At 34.6% G+C, this 24,905-nt stretch overlaps 1 protein-coding gene across 6 annotated transcripts in view; it reads left to right on the plus strand.

Moving 5' to 3' along the window:
• Positions 1–24,905, plus strand: part of LOC128993397 (ribosomal protein S6 kinase 2 beta) — a 219,793-nt gene that overhangs the window by 30,950 nt on the left and 163,938 nt on the right. For 2 of the 6 annotated variants that reach the window (XM_054417282.1, XM_054417283.1), the window contains exon 1: positions 8,854–9,079. The exons of the other annotated variants lie outside the window; for them this stretch is intronic. The gene's annotated coding sequence lies outside the window, so the exon portion shown is untranslated. Of the gene's footprint in view, positions 1–8,853; positions 9,080–24,905 lie in introns of those variants that run through there. 6 annotated transcript variants of the gene reach the window in all.

The raw sequence follows: 24,905 nt of genomic DNA on the forward strand, positions 1-24,905 counted from the left end.
TCAATGGGAAGGGAGGAAAACGGGTCCGCGACGTAGGAAGTGGTGAAGGAAGTAGTCAAGGCGAGCTCTCCGGAGAGTGGGAACTGTTTATGACAATTAGATTAAGGTATCTGCATTCCTAAAATTCAATGGGAAGGGAGGAAAACGGGTCCGCGACGTAGGAAGTGGTGAAGGAAGTAGTAAAGGCGAGCTGTTCGGGGTATGGGATCTGTTTATGACCATTAGATTAAAGTATTTGCAATCATAAAATGCTATGGATAGGGAGGAAAACAGGTCCGCGACGTAGGAAGTGGTAAAGGAAATAGTCAAGGCAAGCTGTCCGGAGTGTGGAAACGGTTGATGACTATTAGATTAAGGTATCTACATTCCTAAAATTCTATAGGAAGGGAGGAAAATGGGTCCGCGACGTAGGAAGTAGTCAAGGCGAGCTGTCCAGAGTGTGGGAACTGTTTATGACTATTAGATTTAGGTATCTGCATTCCTAAAATTCTATGGGAAAGGAGGAAAACGGTTCCGCAACGTAGGAAGTAGTGAAGGAAGTAGTCAAGGCAAGCTGTCCGGGGTGTGGGAACTGTATATGACAATTAGATTAAGGTATCTGCAATCCTAAAATACTATTGGAAGGGAAGGAAACAGGCCCGCGACGTAGGAAGTGGTGAAGCAAGTAGTAAAGGCGAGCTGTTCGGGGTATGGGATCTGTTTATGACCATTAGATTAAGGTATTTTCAATTATAAAATGCTTTGGGAAGGGAGGAAAACAGGTCCGCGACATAGGAAGTGGTGAAGGAAATAGTCAAGGCGAGCTGTCCGGAGTGTAAGAACTATTAATAACGATTAGATTAAGGTATCTGCATTCCAAAAATGCTATGGGAAGGGAGGAAAATAGGTCCGCGACGTAGGAAGTGGGTAGGAAATAGTCAAGGCGAGCTGTCCGGAGTGTGGAAACGGTTGATGACTATTAGATTAAGGTATCTACAATCCTAAAATGCTATGGGACGGAAGGAAAACAGGTCCGCGATGTACAAAGTGGTGAAGGAAGTAGTCAAGGCGAGCTGTCCGGAGTGTGGGAACTATTAATGACGATTAGATTAAGGTATCTGCATTCCTAAAATTCTATGGGAAGGGAGGAAAACGGGTCCGCGACGTAGGAAGTAGTGAAGGAAGTAGTCAAGGCGAGCTGTCCGGAGTGTGGGAACTGTATATGACAATTAGATTAAGGTATCTGCAATCCTAAAATACTATTGGAAGGGAAGGAAACAGGCCCGCGACGTAGGAAGTGGTGAAGGAAGTAGTAAAGGCGAGCTGTTCGGGGTATGGGATCTGTTAATGACCATTAGATTAAGGTATTTGCAATTATAAAATGCTATGGGAAGGGAGGAAAACAGGTCCGCGACGTAGGAAGTGGTGAAGGAAGTAGTCAAGGCGAGCTGTCCAGAGTGTGGGAACTATTAATGACGATTAGATTAAGGTATCTGCATTCCAAAAATGCTATGGGAAGGGAGGAAAATAGGTCCGCGACGTAGGAAGTTGTGAAGGAAATAGTCAAGGCGAGCTGTCCTTAGTGTGGAAACGGTTGATGACTATTAGATTAAGGTATCTACAATCCTAAAATGCTATGGGACGGAAGGAAAACAGGTCCGCGATGTACAAAGTGGTGAAGGAAGTAGTCAAGGCGAGCTGTCCGGAGTGTGGGGAACTATTAATGACGATTAGATTAAGGTATCTGCATTCCTAAGATTCTATGGGAAGGGAGGAAAACGGGTCCGCGACGTAGGCAGTGGTGAAGGAAGTAGTCAAGGTGAGCTGTCCGGAGCGTGGAAACTGTTTATGACGATTAGATTTAGGTATCTACATTCCTAAAATTTTATGGGAAGGGAGGAAAACGGGTCCGCGACGTAGGAAGTGGTGAAGGAAGTAGTCAAGGCGAGCTCTCCGGAGAGTGGGAACTGTTTATGACAATTAGATTAAGGTATCTGCAATCCTAAAATGCTATTGGAAGGGAAGGAAACAGGTCCGCGACGTAGGAAGTGGTGAAGGAAGTAGTAAAGGCAAGCTGTTCGGGGTATGGGATCTGTTTAATGACCATTGGAATAAGATACTGTATTTGCAATCCTAAAATGCTATGGGAAGGGAGGAAAACAGGTCTGCGACGTAGGAAGTGGTGAAGGAAATAGTCAAGGCGAGCTGTCCGGAGTGTGGAAACTGTTTATGACTATTAGATTAGGGTATCTACAATCCTAAAATGCTATGGGACAGGAGGAAAACAGGTCCGCGATGTACGAAGTAGTGAACGAAGTAGTCAAGGCGAGCTGTCCGGAGTGTGGGATCTGTTTATGACCAATAGATTAAGGTATTTGCATTCCAATAATGCTTAGGGAAGGGAGGTAAACAGGTCCGTGACGTAGGAAGTGATGAAGGAAGCAGTAAAGGCGAATTTTTCGGAGTGTGGGAACTGTTTATGACGATTAGATTAAGGTATCTTGGTATCTACATTTTTTAAATTCTATGGGAAGAGAGGGAAACAGTTCTGTGACGTAAGAAGAGGTGAAGGAAGTAGTAAGGTGAGCAGTGTGGAGTTTGGAAACTGGAAACCGTTTGTAGCAGTTAGATTAATGTATCTGCAATGCTGAAATGCTATGAGAAGGGATGGAAGAATGTCCACGACATATACAATAGTGAAAGAAGTAGTAAAGGCTAGCAGTGCGGAGTGTGGGCAATGTTTGTGGCAATTAGATTAGCGTATCTAAAATACTAAAATGCTATGGAAAGTTATGAAAACAGGTCCACGATGTAGGAAGTGGCTTAGGAAGTAGTAATGTATGAACATATTGTGAGAAACGTCTGTGGCAGTTAGATTAATGTATCTTCAATCCCAAAATGCTATGAGAAGGGAAGGAAACAGGCCCCACGACGTAGGAAGTTGTGAAGGAAGTAGTAAAGGCTGGCAGTGCAGAGTGAGGGAACCTTTTGGGCAGTTAGATAAATGTATCTAATACTTAAATGCTATGAGAAGGGAAGGAAACCGGTCTATGACGTAGGAAATGGTAAAGGAAGTAGTAAAGCTTGCAGTGCAGAGTGTGGGAACTGTCTTTGGCAATTAAATTAATGTATCTGCAATCCTAAAATGCTATGGGAAGAGAGGGAAACAGCTCCACGACGTAGGGGAGGGTGAAGGAAGTAGTAAAGGTGGGCAGTGTTGGGTGTGGGAATGGATTAATGTATCTGCAATGCTAAAATGCTATGGGAAGAGACTGTAGACTGTAGGTTAAAATGATTATGAAGCACGAATCGTTACATATTTTGATACTTATTCAATCGTTTACAATAGAAATTTACAACTAAGTTGACAACAGCTGAGTTTTACTCCATAGAGGCTAAAAACGAATTTTATTCCCTAAAGAGTAAAAATGCTACTTTAGACCCGCAACGCATGCACCAATGACGACTGTTTTTACTGCATTATGACAAAAACAATATAATACGACCCCTTGATGACTCCGCTCAATTTTGTGGATGCATCTGCGAACGCCACCTAGTAAGAAATAATTTCAGAGAGCCCGCCTTTCCATATTTTTTTTTGCATTTGTTAGTTTTGCCGCAGTAAACTAGATCACACAAATGATGTTGTTTTATGTATGAGGAAATAATGACAGGGATGGATGATATGGTGGGTTGACTATTTTTCAACAGTTTCCTATTTCAAATTTACATTCCTCTGTAATCAAGTATGATTCAAATATTAATAACTATTTTTTTTAACTTAGAGAAATATTCTTAACAGAGTATAGGATGATATCTTTGACTATTAAATAGTCAATGATGATACATAAACAAATAAACCGAAAAAATAAGTAACATTAGAGGCAGAGACAAGGGATAATATGAGCCCCACCCACAATATGGGAAAAAGTAAGAAAATAAATTTCCAACCTGAACAAATGTAAAGAGTTCAGCATGGACAATGAATTTGTTAATCCTCTAAATAAAATCAATGTATTTCTATCTAGTGGAATTCATACTCTGTTTGTTACAACAAATACAGTAGTATATTTCGTTACTGAAAGTGGAATTTTCACGTGCGAGGCGAAGCTGATCATGTCAGAGCTATTTCTGTGTATCAAGTGAAGCGGAGGATAGTTATTAAGTAAAAATGTTGGTAATTAAGGGTCTGAAATAGAAGGATTTAATCTGATCAATTATATATACGAGATAAACTTAATATTCAAACCAATATATAAAGAAATGTGAGTGATGGCAAGTTTCAAGAGAGAATGAAGCATTTTATTGCATCAATTGCCACGTCCCACGATTAACGATACTTTAGTAACAGGAAAAATAGACGTACAGTATCATCGGCTTTGCATGAGCCGTTGGATGAATTTATTACTGTAATGCCAGTGACATTTCAATGTTCAGCGGATTGTTTATTGCAACTGAGATTAATTACTACATTTCGGATGATGAATGCTATCCGTTTGTTAATTATTTTTATGGTTGAGTATAGTATTTAATTGTTTAGGCTAATTTAATTAAAATATTGCATTTTAATATTTGTAAACTTTGTTATTTCTTGTAAAGCTTTTTGATATTGTTAGTTTAATTAGCCAAACGTTCGCCACGCAAAATTATTACCATGTACTTCGACTATCCAGGTTATTTATATTCATATAACTTAATCCAACATAATTCATTGTTTAAAAACCGAGTCTGGTAAAAACTAATATCTAAATCTGTTGTACATATTATAAATAAATTGTTAAAACCTTAAACACACGATCAATTGAACATACAAAAGCTTTACATTTAAATATTTTTAGCGAATTTCCCATATAGGGAATAAGCTATTACCGTAGTACTCATGGTAAGACCTGGACCCGGGACCGATTTAATTTTTCGTTTTGAGGTCCCTAGAGGCCAACAACACCATCCGTTCTAAATTCATATATTATATGTGTCAGTTAGCGCGATAACACGAGCAAAAATGATCCGCCTACGTTTATTCGAACGAGTTCGCAAACCAGCAAAATCGGGCCATGGGAACGGGGGTTTGTGGGGGGGGGCTTTATGGGGTAAAAAGGGGGTTTTCCCATTATGACCCTAAAAAAAAAAAAAATCGCAATTTATTTTCAAACCGTTTTGTAGATCTTAAAAGAAGAAATAATGTACAGTAGTATATTGAAGGGCTGTTGTATGCCTAACGGTTACGGAGATAACTCAAAAATAGTGTAATTTAAAATTCCCATGTTATTCTTATGGAGAAAATGAAAACTGTTGTAGTTTTCTTGTCTATGGGTATATATTAATAAAATTTGGCAAATTTATTTATTTCATCCTATACTATTGACGTATGGTCCAAAAACACTTTTTACCTTCCCCGTAGCAGCAAACCTAAGCACTTGTTAAATCTAATGTTATTTAAACTGGGAATCAATATGTCTTATTTTTGGAAATATTTTAGTAAAACTGTAATCAGACAAGTTGAAATTCGCTTATCCTGCAGGTTTGCTGCGGCGGGGGTATATTGTTATCAGGTGGATGAGTGAAATGTAAGTCATGGATAGATTTGCTCCTTACTTACAGAGGATGACATTTATTAAGACTCTACGAGGAGATATAACACGAATTGCCAATATAATTTTATTGATGTCCGTAAAGAGCGTGATTTGTCAAGTAATAAAACCATGTCGTAAATCGTTTTTACAGCGGGTATTTTGATGATATTGTTTAAGTTTTGTTATGCGCGAGTTTTTGTCGTAACATTTTCCTTACGAAACAGTTAAAAGGACAACACCTTTGATTGTGTTCAAATTAACTACAGTAATTTTCAACTTAACTACAGTAATTAACTAATTACTGTTGTTAATTTGAACACAATCAAAAGTGTTGTCCTTTTAACTGTTTCTAACAATCTAATATTTTCTTTTCTAGTTGTTAGAAAGAGGGTTTGTGTACTGAATTTGTGTTTAAATTTCAAATTTCACTTTACAATCTATGAATGTTATAGCTATGTATATTACCTATTACAACTTCTATGTAGGTACTTACCCGATGGTTCTAAACTTACTAAAGCTGGTCCACTTTTCTTCTTAGAATAAAATTAATTTTTTTTTATTGCAGGGTTATGTTTTACCTACCTGGTTGGACTCGAGATTGCAATATACTGTAAACAAATGACAAATCCAGTTTCTATGGGGATTTAGTTACTACAGTACCTATCGTGGCAGTAGGTTACTACAATTACTGGGTTACTATAGTTACTACAGTTGGTCTTAACTATAATTTTTGATTAACATGCATTTTACGTAAAATGCTGCTTCACAAAAAAAAAAACTCCTCAGCGAGGGAAATGTGGCAACGCTGCACTCCCAGCCTACCTAGCCAATGTGGTTGCTGACGCTGACAAACATTGTTTTTTAAAGTGTGTTTTGTTTTGAGAAAGGAGTCTAAATGAGTTTTTGCTACGGTTACAGCAAAAAGTAGGCTATAGTACGACAAAGTGGCAGAAAATAACTACGCACATCAAATACCTATCCAGGTGGAGTAGTAAACTGAGGACTATGACCAAAAGTTTCGGTTCTTGAATAATTAATTATTGGTATGTCGTGTTTGTAAAAAAACTGGTTCAGAGATGACGAATTTGGATCGTGAACTTTAAAAGTGAGTCGTGTCTAGTCAAGCGAGATAAACCTTTGTTAAAAGCTTAAGAGATGAATTGTATAAGCTGGTTGTATAATTTGAACTCATAAACAGATACACGAAATGACGCAATGGTGAACGTCTTGAATCGAAAAAAACTACTGTGACCAATTCATAAATTTGTAACACATGTTGGTGTTCCTGTTTACTTGGTGTTTATAGTAAACTATGCAGAATAGGTTCAAAACATGATTTTACTTCTTTTGTATAGCCTACGTCTCAGTTTCAGTTATAACACCCATTCCTATAGATAAACTACAATAAAGTCTGACCACTCAACACAATTACACCTGTAGGCCTACATACTCTACTAACAAGGACCTCGCCCAAAACACTTGTCAGGCGACGAATAGTTACCCGGATTATTTCACAATCTCTTTGTTTATAATACTGTATAACTTATTGTCTCGAGTGTTTGGTTTTCCAGCGATTCGTCCTTCTATCCTGCGGGTGGGGCGGATACTGCAGGATATCCTACTTCTGACGCTAGACTAATGATCCCATTATACTTTCTTGACCAGACAATAACTGAAGATATGTAGTTTTACCCGTTTATCCACAGCTTGTGTGCATTCTATAATCTTTATGCCGTGATATTTCTATGAACGAATTAACACACATTATAGAAATGATTTGTTACGGATGACTGTTTAGCACACAATACGTCAACGTGTACAATTTAGTTCATTGTATGTTTTTAGAGGTAGATTGTAGTAAAACATATTTTTGTGTAAATATTATCCTGGGTCTCTTTACCATGAAAACAATTATATAAATTAGGTTTTTACGTGAATTATATTGTAAATAATATTTAAGTAAAACTGAGTCTTCCTCACGGATGTTTGTCGGTTAATCGTTTTTGTCCAAGTGATAAATATGAGCTCAAGAAAATTACGATGAACCCCAAGCAAACAACAAACCTTAACTAATCTTATCATCTTGGATAAAACAATGGATATTGAAAAACCGATATAGAAAATCAACATCCGCGATGATTAGCTATGGGAACTATGTACATAGATTTGTTGTGAAGCTGTTTTATGTTGAAATTAGAGAAGCGAAACTTTACAAAATATACCATTATAATAAAAAAAATACATAGAAAAATTTATGATTTGTACCCACACACAAGGTAATAAATATAACCTGGATTAAACTTAATCTCAATATTCACTGAGTGCAAATATTTTATCCGTCAGTAGGCCTACTCCGCCTACACGCACTTTAGTCGGCCTCCTTTGACCATGGATACGCTATTGAGAATAAGACATCCCAAGCCCACGTAAAATGTGTTACCATGTTTTAAATGGGCTACATCAAAAATACTCGTTATAATTGAGTATAACCATCAACGTAGTGGGCTGATATAAAATGCTTTTGTTTTGTTGATTATCTTTTGAACTGCGCCTAACAAAATGAAAGGGGAATTTCTTGTAAACTAAGCATCTTTTATGTTGAAGCTAAGATTAGATTTAGCACTCATCAACTTGCTGTAGTGGTAGTAGGCAAGGTGGCCAGTTGGTCAGTTGGTCAAGTGGTAGAAGAGCTCGGGAGCTCTAGGTCTCGGGCTCAAATCCCTCCTGTCATAAATTAACCTTACAGGGTGTCCACATTCTGGAAAGTCAGGGATAGTCAGGGAAAGTCATGGAAAACAGTTCTGGTCATTGAAAGTCATGGAAATAGGCAAAAGTCATGGAATTCCCCAATGATGGATAGGTTTGACGGGACTTTTCAATGCTCTAGTCGGCCGTAACCCCGACTATTGTAGCATTTTTTGTGGACACCCTGTTTTACTTATATCTATCTACATGTATGTGATAATGGACCGACCCTCTGTGTAAAACAGTTCCGGGCTAGAACCTAGCGTCCTAGGATGAAAAGGTGGGGCCAAAAAAGATACTAGTAGTACGTATGGTGGAAAGGTTTGTAGGCTAAGTGTTCTGTACTGTTAGCCGCCAGAACGCAGCACTCGCACCGCTTGGCGCCTAACCTCTATATCAATCAGCTGATAGTGCAGTGATTGTGTCACAAGGTCGGGAATGCCGCTTGAGTCATTGACGGGGACCTTGTGACGTCATCGAGGTTGGGCTGGGGTCCTTCCGTGTCTCTCATTACTATACTACCGTACCGTGTCTACACCAGATATCAGCTGTGTAGTGTTAGTGCGAGTGTGTAAAGTGTACTGCTGTGTGTGTTGTTTGCGTACATCAGTTGACGTGTTTGTTTGTGCTAACTCCCCCGTCGTATTGTCAAGAGGTCGTTGCTGGTTGTTTCTTGATTCTATTATTGATTGTGTGAAGGATTACGCATTTAGGCCTAGTGGAAATCAGTTTGAAAGGAGCTTCTTAGCCCTTCTTGATTATAGCAGAGTTTTCATTTTAAGGTTGGTTTAGGCTTAGTAAATTTGTTAGTGTAATTTGTAGTGGCTTATTACAAATGCAAAATAAGCTTGGATTTTTTCTCAAATTTAACTATGCCAATATTCTTTTGCCAAATATTTTGATAGAATTGATTGTTTTTACATAGGCCTAGTTGTTATCAACTTTCGTTAGTAGACCTACAGTAGTTTAAAACATACCTGTAAATTTTTATTCATTTACATTTTGTAATCACACTATTAACACACTTCACGTGGCCTTTACAAACGCTAGAACTTTGTCGTACTTCGTGAGATTTTTTCTTGGATTGCAATTCTGTAAGTCAATTTTCGTGTAGAAAATCGTAAGCTGTTTAAAAATATCGCAGATGATTAAGGTTTGCATTGCTATAACAAATCTATAACCTTATTGTATGAACGTGAATGGATTTTTCTATGACCTAGTTGCGGCGACAAGGTGATAAAATCTTCACCTATTCACCGGCAAACTTGACCTAACTAGGACGGAGTTTTGTATTGGGTCATAAATTATAGCAAACCTCGCCAATAATTAAACTGTCGTCGATCTGAATAATCTATTTTCTATCGCTCAAGGTAAAACTTTGAAATGAAGGCCTAATTTAGTTCGGTATCAGGAAATAAACTGTAACCATCATCCAAATCAACGTTATATCAGGTGTCAACATAATCATCACAGTACAGTTGTCATCATTAGTTGTATTAGCTATTATTTGTCAAAACAGGAAGGTAATTGAGTCATAGTTCTCGCCTTACTGATTAAAGTAGGCCTAATCAGTTGGTCGAAGTCGCATGTTCGATCCTGAGAAAAGTCAGTAGCTTTTTGCTAGTTCGAAACTAGGCCCAGCTGTATTTGATTACCAAGCTTTTTTAACAGATAATCCTGACTATTAGCATTGACTATATATACCTATATATATACCTACTAGAAAACCACTAAAATCACAATTTAAAATGGTGGTTTTTCCCAACATTGGAAAAATTTTGTAAAAAAGATACCACATGCATTTTGTAAGAATATTTTCTGAGAAACTGACTAGGGACCACCACCGATATTTATTGGGTCGTTAGTACTTCATTTTGATAGTAAACGCGTTTTTGGCCGCCATCTTGGATCCGCCATATTGGACATCGATATTTTTTTTATGTAATGATAGTGTTGTGACACTTCATTCCAAACTACATTTTTACACTGATTTTTATGCCGAAATCCGTTTTTAAATATATTTTTTTTTTTCATTTAGAAGATATATTCAAACAAAACCTCTCCCACATACATTTCTTATGGATATTTCTTTTTTTGGTAATTTTTTTAAATTGTTCATCTTATATCTCCAGTTCTTATTAACGCTTGCAGTTCGTTCTAGCCTTAAAGTATCCAGTAATGTAAGGGCATCCATTTGAGCTCTTGAGCATTAAAATCAGACGAATTAAAGACCAGCTACGAACCTCAGAACAATATCAAGCTTAACTTTTTTAGAAATATATTTTCATTAACAGATTTATAACTCGGGTTGTTAATACGTCACCAAGTTCTTTCTGGTCTTAAATTACTCTGTCCAGCTTAAACAATGCACCCAATTGTCGTCACCAGCAGCTCAAAAAAATTATAACTAAAGACATTAATATATGCCACTTCTTACTCTATAAACAAATACCTTAAAAACAGCTTCTTTGATAAAAAAAACTTATTTAAACGTAAGCGTGAAAAATTCAGAAATACATGGCAGAGAACATTTAAATTACTCAATACAGTCAATTAGTTTTCTCATCAAGTCGAACCTGACGAGAGAAAATAATCTCGGTTGTCGAATAAATCAAAATTAATCTGAACAGTTTGATGTTCGTCATCGTGGGAAGCTTTGATGAGCTTTCAGCTTTGAGGAGTTTTACCGTCCTTTCCCAGTGTAATTCTTTTTCAAAGGACCTTAGGCTTAGCTAACCTCGTGTGTCCGGGGGACATTTTAATTAAAATAAAAATATCTCCTTTGTAAGATTCTCTAAATTAATCAATCATTTTCTTTGACAATTAACTGTAATTTAGACAAAGTGATAGTTTATCGATTAAGAAACATTGTTAAAGATGTCTTATTTATGTAACAAATAAGTTTGATACATTTTTAATCAGTTGTCTTTTACAGGTAAGTGGCAGTTTGTGGTGTTTTTCTGTAAGTGAGTTAACTATTTAGATATAAGTTTTGGTTATTATTCGGGATTACATGTATTCAATTTTATATGGCTACAGTACGAATAAAACTGTTTTGATGACGAAAATAGTTTGTTTTGATTTGTTGTAGTAAAACCATAAATTATTTGATTAGGTATGAAAACACTGTGGTGGGTATTGTTTTATTAAAAAGAGATGGATTGCACAATGTACTCACATGTGAATTCACAAGTTTTGGTCAGTAAATCAAAATAGTGCTATCTATTGAAACCACACTACTCTTCTAAAACTAAAATTTGTTGGTAACTAAATCCAAATTATAACCAACTATTTTTTAGAAAGTATCCAAGGGCCTAGACTATTGACGGTTTGTAATGTTCAGCTTATGTTAAATTATCTATACGTTTACTGATATTGCGCCACGAGCAACATCACTAATTCTGTCTTATCAAGAATGATTGCAGTTTCCTCCGATTTGTTTGAGAAATTTGCAAATATTGAAATTTTAACAATAAGGAAACTGTTAAAGTTAACTTTCTTATTTATAGCCATGACTGCTAACGCTATTTAAAGTTATTGCAAGACAGTCATGTAATTTATACCAGCTATAATGTTGTAACCAAATTTTCGTTGTAGTTTCCACCCTATTGAAATTACAAAGAATACAGTTTGTATAGGGATCAACATGGATCGCTTATTATACGGATTCAGTAAGTTAAAAATTCTGAAAATGAATGTGTATAAATAATATTTACCATATACATTATGTTATTGTATTCTGATTCTTTTGTACCGCATGTCTTCCCTTGACGTACTGAAAATAAATTTCAACTAGTATGCTGTTTACCATTCTATTTTTTATATTTCGGGTATGATAAAATAGGTCAAGTAAGATAAAGGCCTTTCTCTCTCTCTGTTTAGACATAACTTTTCACAATCCACGTTTTCAACTTTTTCTTAAATAGTTCCGCTTCCAACCCTTTTGCAAGAGAAACTTTGTCGAGTTTCCTGAGGAATTAAATTTGTAATTGTGGAACTGCTAAACGCAATGGATTTGTGCTTTTGATTTTCTTTCACCCGCATAAAAGAGAAACGAACTGTATGCTGACTGGATGACTAAAATTGTGTATTCTAGTTACAGTAACACAGTTACAGTACAGTTAAGTGTTTACGATAGTTACTGATGTTAAAATTGAATTTTTTTTCTACAGTACTTTAAGTAGCCTATATACACATTACTGGATATAAATTGCAGGTTTTATCTTTCTAATTGCATCTATAACCTCACTTTTGCAGTTTTTAGCACTTTACACGTAAAACTTTGAATTCAGCGAATCCTTATCGACACACATCGCAGTACAATTTGTATAAATCTAAGATAAACAAAATCCATCACGTACCAATCTTCCAGTTCAAGCTGCTACTTTATAATATAGACACTGGTCGCATTTCACAAATTGTACTGAATAATTCAGAACTAAAGCATTATGAGACTTCTTTTCTGAATTGGAAAGGTGTATAATTGCCAAAATGCAACTGAAATTGTAGGAAATGTTTAAATCGATAAGTTTATAATCTTTAGACTCATTGTCATTTAGAGGCCTACAGTGGTATTTTACAGATTTACGCTAGTAAATTATCCTTGAAATGTTACGGGTATTCATCAAATGAAATATTCACATTAGGCCTATAATCTTTATTCAATTCAGGTTGGGGAAAGCATTGTTATTGAAGTAATTCAGCCAATAATCCAAACATTATTTATTGCCAAAACCTTTTTTTAAAACCACACTTCTGACCTTTACATAGTCTAATTATATCTTTCATGACTTTCAATCGCAATTTATTTAAGCAGAGTGATTTTGTGTAGAGATTTAAAACAAACAAGCTCTATTTACAGGGTTCTTTACAGTAAGGTTTCCAAGAAAGCTTCGACCTGCGGCAAATGCAGTGGGCGGGTGACAGGCTCTTTACTCTGGTAAAAGCAACCTTATAACCTTACATAGAACCTGATTGAATGCCTTTTCTGTGTCGTCAAAGTAAGAGCGTTTGCTGGGCTACCTTTCTTTGTTTGCCATTAAAGCTAAGTATAAAAAAATTATATAGGTAAATTATAAAAAAAAAACTGTTAGCTCCCACATTTTTTAAAGATTCTTTGTTCTATCGAATTTTGTTAATGTGTGAAAAGTTTTAAAAATTAAAAAAAAACCCATTGTCACACTTACAGGGCAAAGCGTGAGTACAGTATATTTTGCACTTAGGTAGTTTAGTTTTTACAGTTGAAAGCGATAAAAACGGTGGGGGCGACCGAGACTTCTGGCCTAGTTTACGTAGTTAGATGGATCCAACTGTATGGAAAAATGAATAGGTCTTTAGGCGAATGAAATTTTATATCGGGTAACTAACTCAAAAAAGCCATACCATAGTTCAGTATTTTATTTAGTTGACATTTATCATTGAATTTTGTTATGAATAGTTAGTACTAAGTAAAGTAGTATATAAAACTAAATTAAGTACTGGTGGTTAACAATATTCAGGGAATTACCTATGTACTAGAAATTAACCTAAGTCAGTTTATCGACACGGTTGTTGTAATACGAAAATGGTATTGAAGTCGGGAGAGGGGACAATTGACGCCGCCGTAGCAGAACACGTCCAATAATGTAATAAGATCCGGCGTACACTCCATCTGAAAAATACTTCTCTTTGCAACTAAAAACACTTGTACAGTACTTTCAAATAACACTCGATCTCACTGTTGAATACTATAGTCGTTTTGAAATGAACTACCACACCACTTGGTGAGGAATATTTAAAATTAGACTAAAAGTGAATATATTTGAGTTTTTTAAGGTTAAAGTATACACGGTGTTTTCACTCAATTCATCTTCGACCGTACAGACATTTAGTGGAGATTGGTTATCATCTCTTTGGAATGAGTACCGTATTATGACTTCTTGGTTTCGGTGTTCTTGATACCGTAAAGGGCTTAACGAAAGTTTATAAAACCTTAATTATTATTTTACGAAAAAGAAAACTAGAATTTCAGTTGAATTCAAATTAAAAATTACCTATATTATTTTTAGAATTTATAAATGTGTGTATGTAATTAAGAAGTCGGACAACGAATATGCCGTAATCGTGTAGATGTAGTTTGGAATGAGCGAACCATAACTAAGTTTTATTATATTAACTTCAATGAAACCCACTATCGATGAAATACTCTTATTTCATTACTTAAAAATGATAGATTTACATGGGTAGAACTGTCTCTTCATTGAATACACCTCTACACTAAGCCAAGCTGTAACAATACACCATATTTCAGTTAGACTTTGAATATAAAAGTTGTTTGTTGATTAAATAACGGTTGTGAACGGATAAGATATCTGGAAGCAATGGTGGCGATTTTGCGAAAGAAGCGCCACCATCAGTCATAGCAATGTCGGTTGACACAATGTCCACGCCAGGAGGGCACAGTGGGGTGTTGATTGCATCGTATGTTTACCACAATCTTATTATGTTCTACATAAATTCACTAAGACTGTTTTAACCCTTCACTTCAACTCAAAGATAATAGACCCTATACCGAAACCTCCTTACACATTACTTCAGGCTTTAATATTGCGGGAACTAAAACAATCTGTGATTGCTGGGATTCGATCCTGGGACCTCGGAGACCAAAACCGCGAGCTCTACTAGACCAACTAGCTCCCCAAAAAACTGCCCAAATAACACACTAAGGTGGTCATTTTCTATCAAATTTCTATACGTAATATCTAAAACACCTTTGGCCTAAAAGCTATATTTAATCTGAAGACGGAGTAAACAGACACTTATAGTCTAATTTAATACTCAATGTAAACTCGGTTGTCCAATTCTAATAAAAAACCCTTATTACCAATATTCGAAAGCCTCCTAAAAGTTGATGTAGTACCAGGGTTTAAAATGTAAATAACTAATTCAATAAGCTACGATTTTGTCTTTACTAGGATGTACAAATTTCATAGTGACAAATGTAGGGTATGTGCACGTAAAACGATGAATATAAAAATAGAATGGATATTAATCGATTTTGTATTTTAAAATATTATTGCAGATCTTGAACCCGAGAGAAATAAATTATGCGTTTAAATGTTAAGGTCGTAACGGGGAAGACGTTTGAGTCCTTGAGTTAATGAGGCCTTAAGAATAAACAAAGTTTCCTCAGACATCTAAATATTTTCCTTCTAAAGTGTTAATGAAGCTGTGGGATAGGCTACGAGCATTAGGGGAAAGTGTCCTTTTTGGAAAACAAACTTTGGTCCTATTTTCAATATCATGCAATATATCTACGCAGCAAGTTAATAAAATAGACCATTAACTGTACATTTTATAAAACTTAAGGGGCAAAAGAAAAAAAATATGTAATCAACTTGTTATTAATATAAACCACTATAGTTATAAAGGGAATAATTTATTGTAAAATGTTTAAAACAAAGAAAAGTAGACAATGGAATATTAAATTATACCGTGAATACTATGCTATAATTCAACCTAGGGATTAGGTTGCGTGGCTTCATAATTTAATTAAATATGAACGGAGATAGAGCTAGATTAAGCATTTGACATAAATCTCCAACGATGACTGCATATTTTCATCAATTCCTTTGACAGCTTGATCAAGATAATTTCATTTAGGGATAAGAATGTTGAAATCACTAATAATTAGTTTTCTCTACCGTCTACCCACTGCTGTTGTTATTCAAATATAGAACGAGTAGATCAACAAACGAGGTTGTGAATACTTTAAAATAACACAGAACATTTTTTCAAGATCATTACATTCAGAGATAAGAATGGTGGGAGTAAATAAAAACAATTAACTTTTCTCCGTTGTGTGCCATCTAAATATAGAACGTTTAGCAGCGTCAAGCGGGGGTGTTGATACTGATACTCAGTGGGTGTGGCAACAGTGCATCTGAATAGTTTTACGTCCATTCTACCTTAACATTCTTTTATTGATGAGTTCATTACATTTAGATTGCAGTGTCGACATGTTTTAAAGAAACAATTGATACTTTAAAGGAATCAGCGAATAAGTTACTCTGAAATAGTTATTCACGTAAAAAATAGGAACACAGAAACGTATGAAAACAAGCGATGTATTATTTTTGTTTTAAAGGATTAGAATCCATTCCTTACGGTATTGTATACGTTTGCTTGTTTTTACCATCATTATGTTTTTATTTTTTGCTTTTGTAAAATTACAGTCTCTTCTGTAATTGTACTGTGGTTGCTAACTATATAATAAACGATGATTGTATAGAAATATTTTCAAACCAATGGTGAAATAAATATCCCCGCTGGCCCCCGCTGCAGCAAACCTGAAGACTAAGTAAATTTCCATTTGCCTGTTTGGATTTTCACTCAAATATTTCCTTTAAAATGACATAATTATTCCCTATTGAAATGACATTAGTTAAAGGAGTTTTTCGGTATACAGTTTTTTAATGAAATGTTAAAGTTTACTAAAAATTAATACATTTTCCAAAATTGACCAAAATATGTCGATAAACAAGATAATTCAACTCATAACACCTTGTTCAAGTTAGTTGTCAATAGTTGAGTACAACTAAACCAAAACCACTCCCAATAAATTGACTTATTCACTCAAATAGAACAAATCAGCTTAGTCCAAGAAATATTCAGTACACGAAATATAATACATGTAATTTATGAATAAAAATATCCCTGAATGGAGTGGTCCATGGGGTCTCCTAATCCGTCAGGTGCCACGACTGTTTGAACGGAGTTATAATTGGTTACTCTCTACTCATTGGTACAGTACTTAGCCGTCAAGTAAAAGAACATCTAAATAATCAAACAATCATAGCCAACCAACATGAACGGTGTTCAAATTTTGTTTGTGGTTTCACGATTGTGGTTGTGCTTATGTGTTTTTAACTCACAATGTTACGAGGAGTAAACCTGTGAGGTTATGTTCGAACGACAAACAAACATCAGTTTGGTTTAAGTGGACCACCTCGTGGTGACGTCAACAAAGGGCCATAATTTGTCTTCCTTAACTGCTCACCCCTATATTTCTGTGGGTTTTATGATCTCTTGTTGTACTCGGAGTACTTTTGTACATAAAATCAATGGTAAAATTGTTCAATGTTATTTCTACTTTTAATATTTCCTTATCTGGTATGTAAACATTAAGTTAGACGGAATCATCACAAGTTTAAGATAAATTGTTATTACTATCGCTGAACTGAGTTAGAAATGTATTCCGCGAGTTGTTTTAGCAAACAGTCGTCTGTACAAACATTTGGCTCAGTGGCTTCGTTCGCTTTAAGGAGAATCAATTTGGGAACAAAGTAACTTTCAATGTTTCATAGAGAGTCTTCAAAATAAACTGGTGCGAAGATTAGTTTCTCTGGGTTTTACATGGTTTTACTTCCATGTTGGTGAGCATTTAGTTTTCAACTGTTGTGCATGTTCTCCGTATAGTCCAATTTAATTTGGTTTCTGTGTCGCAGGGAAGTATTTTAAATCGGGGTTTGTAAGTCCTTGAAACCCGTAATGGTTCGACGAAGAATATGAAATCGTTTAGGTGTCAATATTTACCAGCTAAGTGATAAACCACACCCTTTTGTATTTCGAATTCTTCTATTAAGTGTAGCTAGCCCATTACCGATGAAGTGGCCGTCAGTTATATTTTTTCTTAGATCTTCCATTGTCACATCAAATATTACAAGCTAAATCGCAAATGTTGGTCGCCTTGTTGGTTTTAAATGCAATCTATTTACATCAATAAATGTAATATTCAATTTTAGTGGTAAGTTAAAGTCATAAACATTTAATACACGCCTTAAACATCTTGATGAAAACATATTACTAAATTGCGAGAATAGGTGTATATTTGTAATGAAATATTTAATTTAAATTCACAATAAACAAAATCAAATGTCTATAATAATGTACATAACAATGTTTTCACACAGATAATTCTGTATGAGGGAGGAAAGAGGTTTATCAATGTGTCCCGCAACGCATGTAATAAACATATGTTATGCAGCAGTATGGTGAAAAACTGTTCATGTTATCAAATTTTACATTTCAAAAGAATCCGTGTTAATTTAATTAGTTATTATAAACAATTAAATGAATATTGAAAATAAGTCTGCACAAGAGCGTTGGTGGCGCATGAAAAGAAACCCCTACAGAGAGATAGATCTATTTTGGCATTATCAGATCGCTGTATTTCAGGAGAGATTGGCAGTAAATAGATCTGATTGAAAGCCTCGATGATTGGCATGCTTCTTGAGAGCTTACAATCCGATTTCGTAATTATTCTCTTTGTTCTTCTATTTGTAATTTTCACCGAATAAACTTTGTGATAATTCGTTTGCGAGGAATGTTTTAGCAACATAAATTTTTAAAGATTTCTAAGAGCAGTTAATGAAATAACGTTTTGGATAACTATCTCTAGTATCAAGCGGCATTCTGATCACATATTTAAATTAAAACGTACAGTAACAAAACAGTTAACCTATTTTAAAATTAATTTAGAAAACTGTTATTGCAATATTTTTTAAAAATATAGTTTATAGATTTTAACAAAGCTTATAAAAACCTTCCAGGTTTGCAGGGCATAACGCATTTTTTAGGTTTAACATATTTATCTTATTTATAAATAAACACATTGCATTAACAGTTAGAGCTGTTTGTTTTAGTGATAAACTTGGAGTTAGTCGTAGCCTTTTCTTATAGGTGAGGTAAGGCATGCTGTAACTTCACCTACTATAAGTGGTTAAACTTAAACTCTATACTACTGTAGTTGAATGAAATAGAAAATTCTTGACCATGCACGACATCCTCAAATAACCTTTGTAGATGAACAAGTAATCAACGATGCATATAAACGTGTCGTGAAATACAGTATATTAATTGACTATCCATAATGTTCAATAAGCATTGAAGTTATTGCCGTTAATAACATCGTCATTAGAGCATTTTACAAGCAAACATTTAAAATGTACACATTTTTATTGCTTTCTTTTTCTATTATTGTTGTTAGGCCCGTGCTCCACTCTGTTTGGCCGCACGCGGTAACCGCGCGCGGTGCTGCCGCCCTGTGACAGCAGATACATTTGAATCGGACCGGCTCCATCATGCGCGGCGGCGCCACACCTTGCAACGTCGTGTCCTGGTTTTTTCATTAAACTCTTGTGGTTTTTCTTATCTTGTGACTTTGATTTTGTAATCCAATATACTAACATTTTATATGCTAAAGGAAATTCATGCAGTTCAAGGATTAAAAAAGTAAATTAATGTTGTTGCCATTTTATTTTATGATTATTATTTGTTAGTAAAACAGTTTATGCTTAGGCTTTTGAATCTTAAAACAAACTTAACTAAAATTATTAAAATGCGTAATATTTTCCATCAGTATCAGTTTCAGACTCCAAATTCTATAATAACCACTTTTGTTTGTTTCTGTGACAATTAAAAATACCAGTTAAATCCGATGTTATGGGAATTGAGTAATCCAATAACTGTGAAGGCTGATTACATATTCAACTGATGTTTTGACCTTCATTCTTTATTTGTTACTCGACGTCCCTAAGGTTTCAGAGATTGGATTTTTTTGTCACGAATGAAATTAAATTGTTACCCTCATGTAGTTTTGCATTTATATGTAAAACTTAGTCTCTCTTATATTATTTCTAATTTATGATTATTTTATAGATGGATCTTTTATTCGTAACGAGTCCTGATCAAACGGGCTTGACTGAAAATTTTATAGAACTAAATTGCGGACGTAAACGTATTCGTTTTTGCTTTTACTGGCCTGTTTATTGGACTAAATAATAATGAATTATGATCTCGGCATGTATTTGAAGTGTTGTAAACTATACATTTTCTAAGGTATGTGTTATGGATGTAAAGTTTAAAAACAAGTAGAAAAAAACAAGAGTTTTAACATTCGTTTTCAAACCAAAGATACAAGACCGCAAAATTACGAAACCAGGATTTAAAAAATCATATACTCTGACGAAACCAGGTCTTAAAAATGTAGGTGTACAAAACATGAATCCTATACATGTATGAATGTATAAATGTGTATGAATCCTATACATTAATATAATTAATATACAAGGTTGCAAATACTTGACACGATGCTATAGAAACTTTCATTTCACGATAAATGTAAAACCATCTGCGTTGCGACTGATAACTCGAATCAGATTTGGCAATCTTTAGTTTTCGATTTCATACATGGGATTTAAACGGAAGATATTACGGGAAGGTAAATGGCCTCAGCTCGGGTGTGATTGTGGTGCTGGGGTGATTAGGTCTAATCTCACTGAGCCTGTAATGGAGTACGGTGAGCGTTGAGAATTAGCAGGGGATTCTGGCTGCTTTTAGGAGTATGGGGGAAATTTCGCTTGAATTCCGCTTTTTGCTTGCAATTTTGCTTGGTGCAGTTGTTCCTGAAGTATTCAACAATGAGTGTTAGTAAATGCACATGAAATAATGTACCAAAACATAATAATTCAATTTAGTATTACTGAATGCGATGTGTAGTTAACTGTCATATCTTTTTAAATCTTTCTTTCGAATCTTTTTTTGTAGGTTTTTTTTCAAATTTAGTTTTAATAAATTTATTTCCATTGGGCAAGGAAACCTTAAGTTTCAAGAATTAGTTTAGTGAGGCGCTTACATTTGTCGAAATGGGAACAAAGACTAAATAAAACAAATTCTAAATGCAAACAAAGCTTAAAAAAAGGAAACAAAGTTGAAATGGTAACAAAGTGACATGCTAGCTATTTGTGAAATTAAATCACTCTACAACATCAAAGACACCTATTTATGATCATTCGAAACAAAGATTGGTGTGAGCCTTGACATTGTTTTAGAGTTTTTTAAACATCATGGAAACGATCTTTTAAAATATCGGTTGCTAACGGCGTTAAAAATAATACATCAAATTTTTTCTGTTCATTTATTTAATTTATTTGGAATTTGCTTTAAAAGCGAGATGGACCGATATTTTTTACGAAGTACAGCGTTAAATGCATATGGGGAGCAAAGATTTCCTAAATAATGTTTAATGGGATTCAACATAATTTACATTAACGTTGCGGATGTTAAGTAAATGTTTGCAGTGCAGCGATGTCTGTGCAAATACCAATGGTTGGAAAAGTGGAATAATATTCTTTATTACTTTGAAATACAATGATGATTAATACTGTCTTAATCAAAGTATTCCTGGCGTACAAGTAGCCTATTGTGTATTGTTTGTGGCTTGTTGTATAATGATAATGTTAAAATAACAAAACCACGTTTTGTTCTAGCATTTAATATTTTTTTTAATCAAAAACGAAAAATAATTCGTTGTAGTTAACAACACTACTCAATTCCTTTTTTTAAATTAAGTAGTTCCTAAATAATTTATTTTATGTTTTATAGTTCTTTGTAACCTTAGTTATGCAAGGAAGACATCAAAATATTATGAAATGAGTCAATAGTAAATTCTTAGTACTATGATACATGATATTCATGTTCCATTGTGTGATGTTGACGTTAATGGAGGATTACTGTTTCTACCCACTCTGCTGCCGTAACAATGTCCTCATTATGGAACATTCATATCGTAGTTTTGGTTTTGCGGTTGGATCAAATCCAGTTTGCAGTTCATTTGAAACTATGAGACCTCACATGCTACACTAAAACTACAACGTTTTCAATATTACATCGAAAGTACATTTGAATTAGTTTTTTGTAAAGCCACATATAAAACTATTTCCATAAGTAAATACATTGTGATAAGTGCGATAAATTGTGGATTTGTTATATTAAATTCATTTCTTTTGCATGCACGAAAAAAACAATACCCTTCGTCGAAACCATGTAAAATGTAGCGGTTGCTGCCTCATATCTTGCAGACACCTTCCCCCACTCCGCTCTCACAACCCCCTCCATACTCTCTGAGACAACGACATCTAACTTTAATGACCAATTAATTTAATTGGCTCTGTTATCACTCTCCAATGAGCTGGCTAATTAGCATATTAGATGGACTGATGTCTTGACTCCGCTTTAATTGCTGTTGTGATAGCCATTTAATTCAGCTGTGCTCAACTGTAGAAACGGATTGGTAGGTTTCTTTTTAACATCGGAAAGTAAATAGTTTTGTATTACTAACAATTTCGGACATTGGTACTATTTTTCTTGTTCGTAAAGAAGTGTGTTTTTGTGAAAGTTATTAATGTTAAATATTGTTGAAGTTACTATTACAAGTGTGTCTAAAACAAAACGTCGTGTTAAAATGGTTAAATTGATAAATGTACTACCATCATAATGCCACAATATTTCGTATGGCTACAATGTACAGTAATTAGTGACTTTATTCTAAGCAAAGTGATTTAATGCTCCTGAAAAGTGTATGAAATTTTTTAGTTGTAATATATTTAATATATTTATGTTATTCGTATTTTATTATTCGGATACTGTTTGGCTATCATTAATAAGGAAACGAACTCATAAACTCAAAATTGAAACCCCTCCTCATTTCGTTAACTATATTTTTATTGCGCTATCACACATTAACAATTGGTTAAGTATTCGGCAACTCATAAAGAATCAATATGAATTACAATTTTAACGCTGATACTCACTAGAATTCAATAAAGTTATTTATAGTGCGTTAGGAAAGAATGATAAATATACATTTAAATTGGATAATAAACAGAATTACGCGATAATTGTCATTTACAGCCTAGCCTAATAGGTTTCCTGGTAAGCCAATTATGCTTATTCAATAATCATATTTCATATCGAATATTGTTTTGCTGTCCTTGTTAGTTTGTAATTCTTCTCCTGTGCAATTGAATTCATAATGTCGAATAACCAGTATGAATAACTGTGTGCATTAATTCAACTTTTATTATGTTTCCATTTAGGCTAACATACGCTATGTATGTTTTGCAGTGGACATTAAACCGTTATTTTGAAAAATAAACATTTTATAAGTATAAGTTTATTGTAAAAACGCGAAGTCAAACCTACAAACCTTGAACAGTGCTCAACAAACAAGTCAGTGGAAGGAAATTGTGTCCGGAAAACGGCTTCTCTCCTCCCCCCCCCCCTAGTGGAAAGGGTTGAGTTCTACTGTGTTAGGAAGGAAAAGGGCTTTTCTTAAAAAAGAAATTAGAAACAACATTTTATTATCATTATAGACTCTTCAGCACATTGGTGTCTCGTTTTTTGTTATCACCAAACGCTCAACGGACACGTATTGCTCCTTATGACGTTAAATAAAATAAGAATCTAAAATATCCTTCGTCAAAAATAGTTGTAAATTGTGGGCGTTAATTTAAAACATCGAGAAATACTAGTTTGTGAAATTTTTGCTTAAAGGTAATTCAATAATATTAAATTGAATGGTTGTGCTATTATTTCGTCGAGTGGAAAAGCTAGGGCTGTATTAAAATTAAAATTCCTCTTGAATTGAAGCGTCTGAAAGGGTTTAACTCTTTTCTTACATCTAGCAAAATGAGCTCTTGTTTGTTAAATTAAACAGAAATTTTTACTGAGACTTCAAACCCTCTAGTGTTCATTTAGTTAAATGATTAGTGTAGATTATTGATCATTTTGTTAAGCTTCAACTATTTGTTAACTATTTCGCTGTAAAAATGTGTAAAATAGATTTTACTTTATATTGTTTTTATCTAACCCGAATTGTAAAAATAGTTTTATACGACCAACCCGTTAAAAAGGTCGCACATTGTTTCTTGTGCTTTTATCTTGTAGTTAAGAAAACCTCAGTTAGGCGCCCAAAATTGATTTATATAAGTTTGTTTTAGGTAGAAAATGTACCCCACACTGTATAAACCTTACAATAATGATAAAGTGTAATCAGGCTTTGTATTAATTAATCATATTAACTTGACCCTGTCCCGAGAAAAGGTGACCAAGCTTTTAAGCTCTAATTGAATTGAGTCTAGATAAATGACCTCCTATAGACGTATTTCCTTCTCCATCAAGACGTTAAATCGTGGTTGGTGAAGAATGTTTTATAAAAAATAAGCTTATATTTGAATATGTGTTATTTGCCACCAGTGTCATTTGCCACCACTCTAGGATTTGTGTCATTTGCCACCACTTTATACCTGGCTGGATGAGTCATCAGCCCCAACCCTAGTCCGTGGGTCATCACCCCTCTAGGCACCGGCCGATGGACCAAGGAATACCTATAGTTCACACTATCACCCTCTCTTGCAACATTTTTATGGTAAAAATTCCAACACTCGCTGTAGGAGTAGGGAAATACATGACGGAAACGCTCATTCCTATCTGTGGTTTTGTAGTGTTACAACATAGTTAGTGCTGTTCTCACCAAGTTTTACAAGGTGTTAGTCTAATTTATTTATTTATTAATTCGCTAAAAACTTTCACAATTATTTGCAAATCTACATGAGTTAAGCTTTCCAATGACCCACCAATTAATAAATCGGTCCAGTAGAACTCTAGATTTAGTTGTACAAAGATTTTCAAAGTTGAATTATATATAAGTAGATGAATATTGCACAAGAATGACATCACAGTTAAATGAATCTTTAATACAAACTATATCTAAAGCGGCTAAATTAAAAT

Source organism: Macrosteles quadrilineatus, unplaced genomic scaffold, assembly GCF_028750875.1.
Source record: "Macrosteles quadrilineatus isolate MER2022 unplaced genomic scaffold, UCM_ALF_1.0 Scaffold_4__1_contigs__length_99947679, whole genome shotgun sequence".
In the NCBI taxonomy this organism is placed as follows: domain Eukaryota; kingdom Metazoa; phylum Arthropoda; class Insecta; order Hemiptera; family Cicadellidae; genus Macrosteles; species Macrosteles quadrilineatus.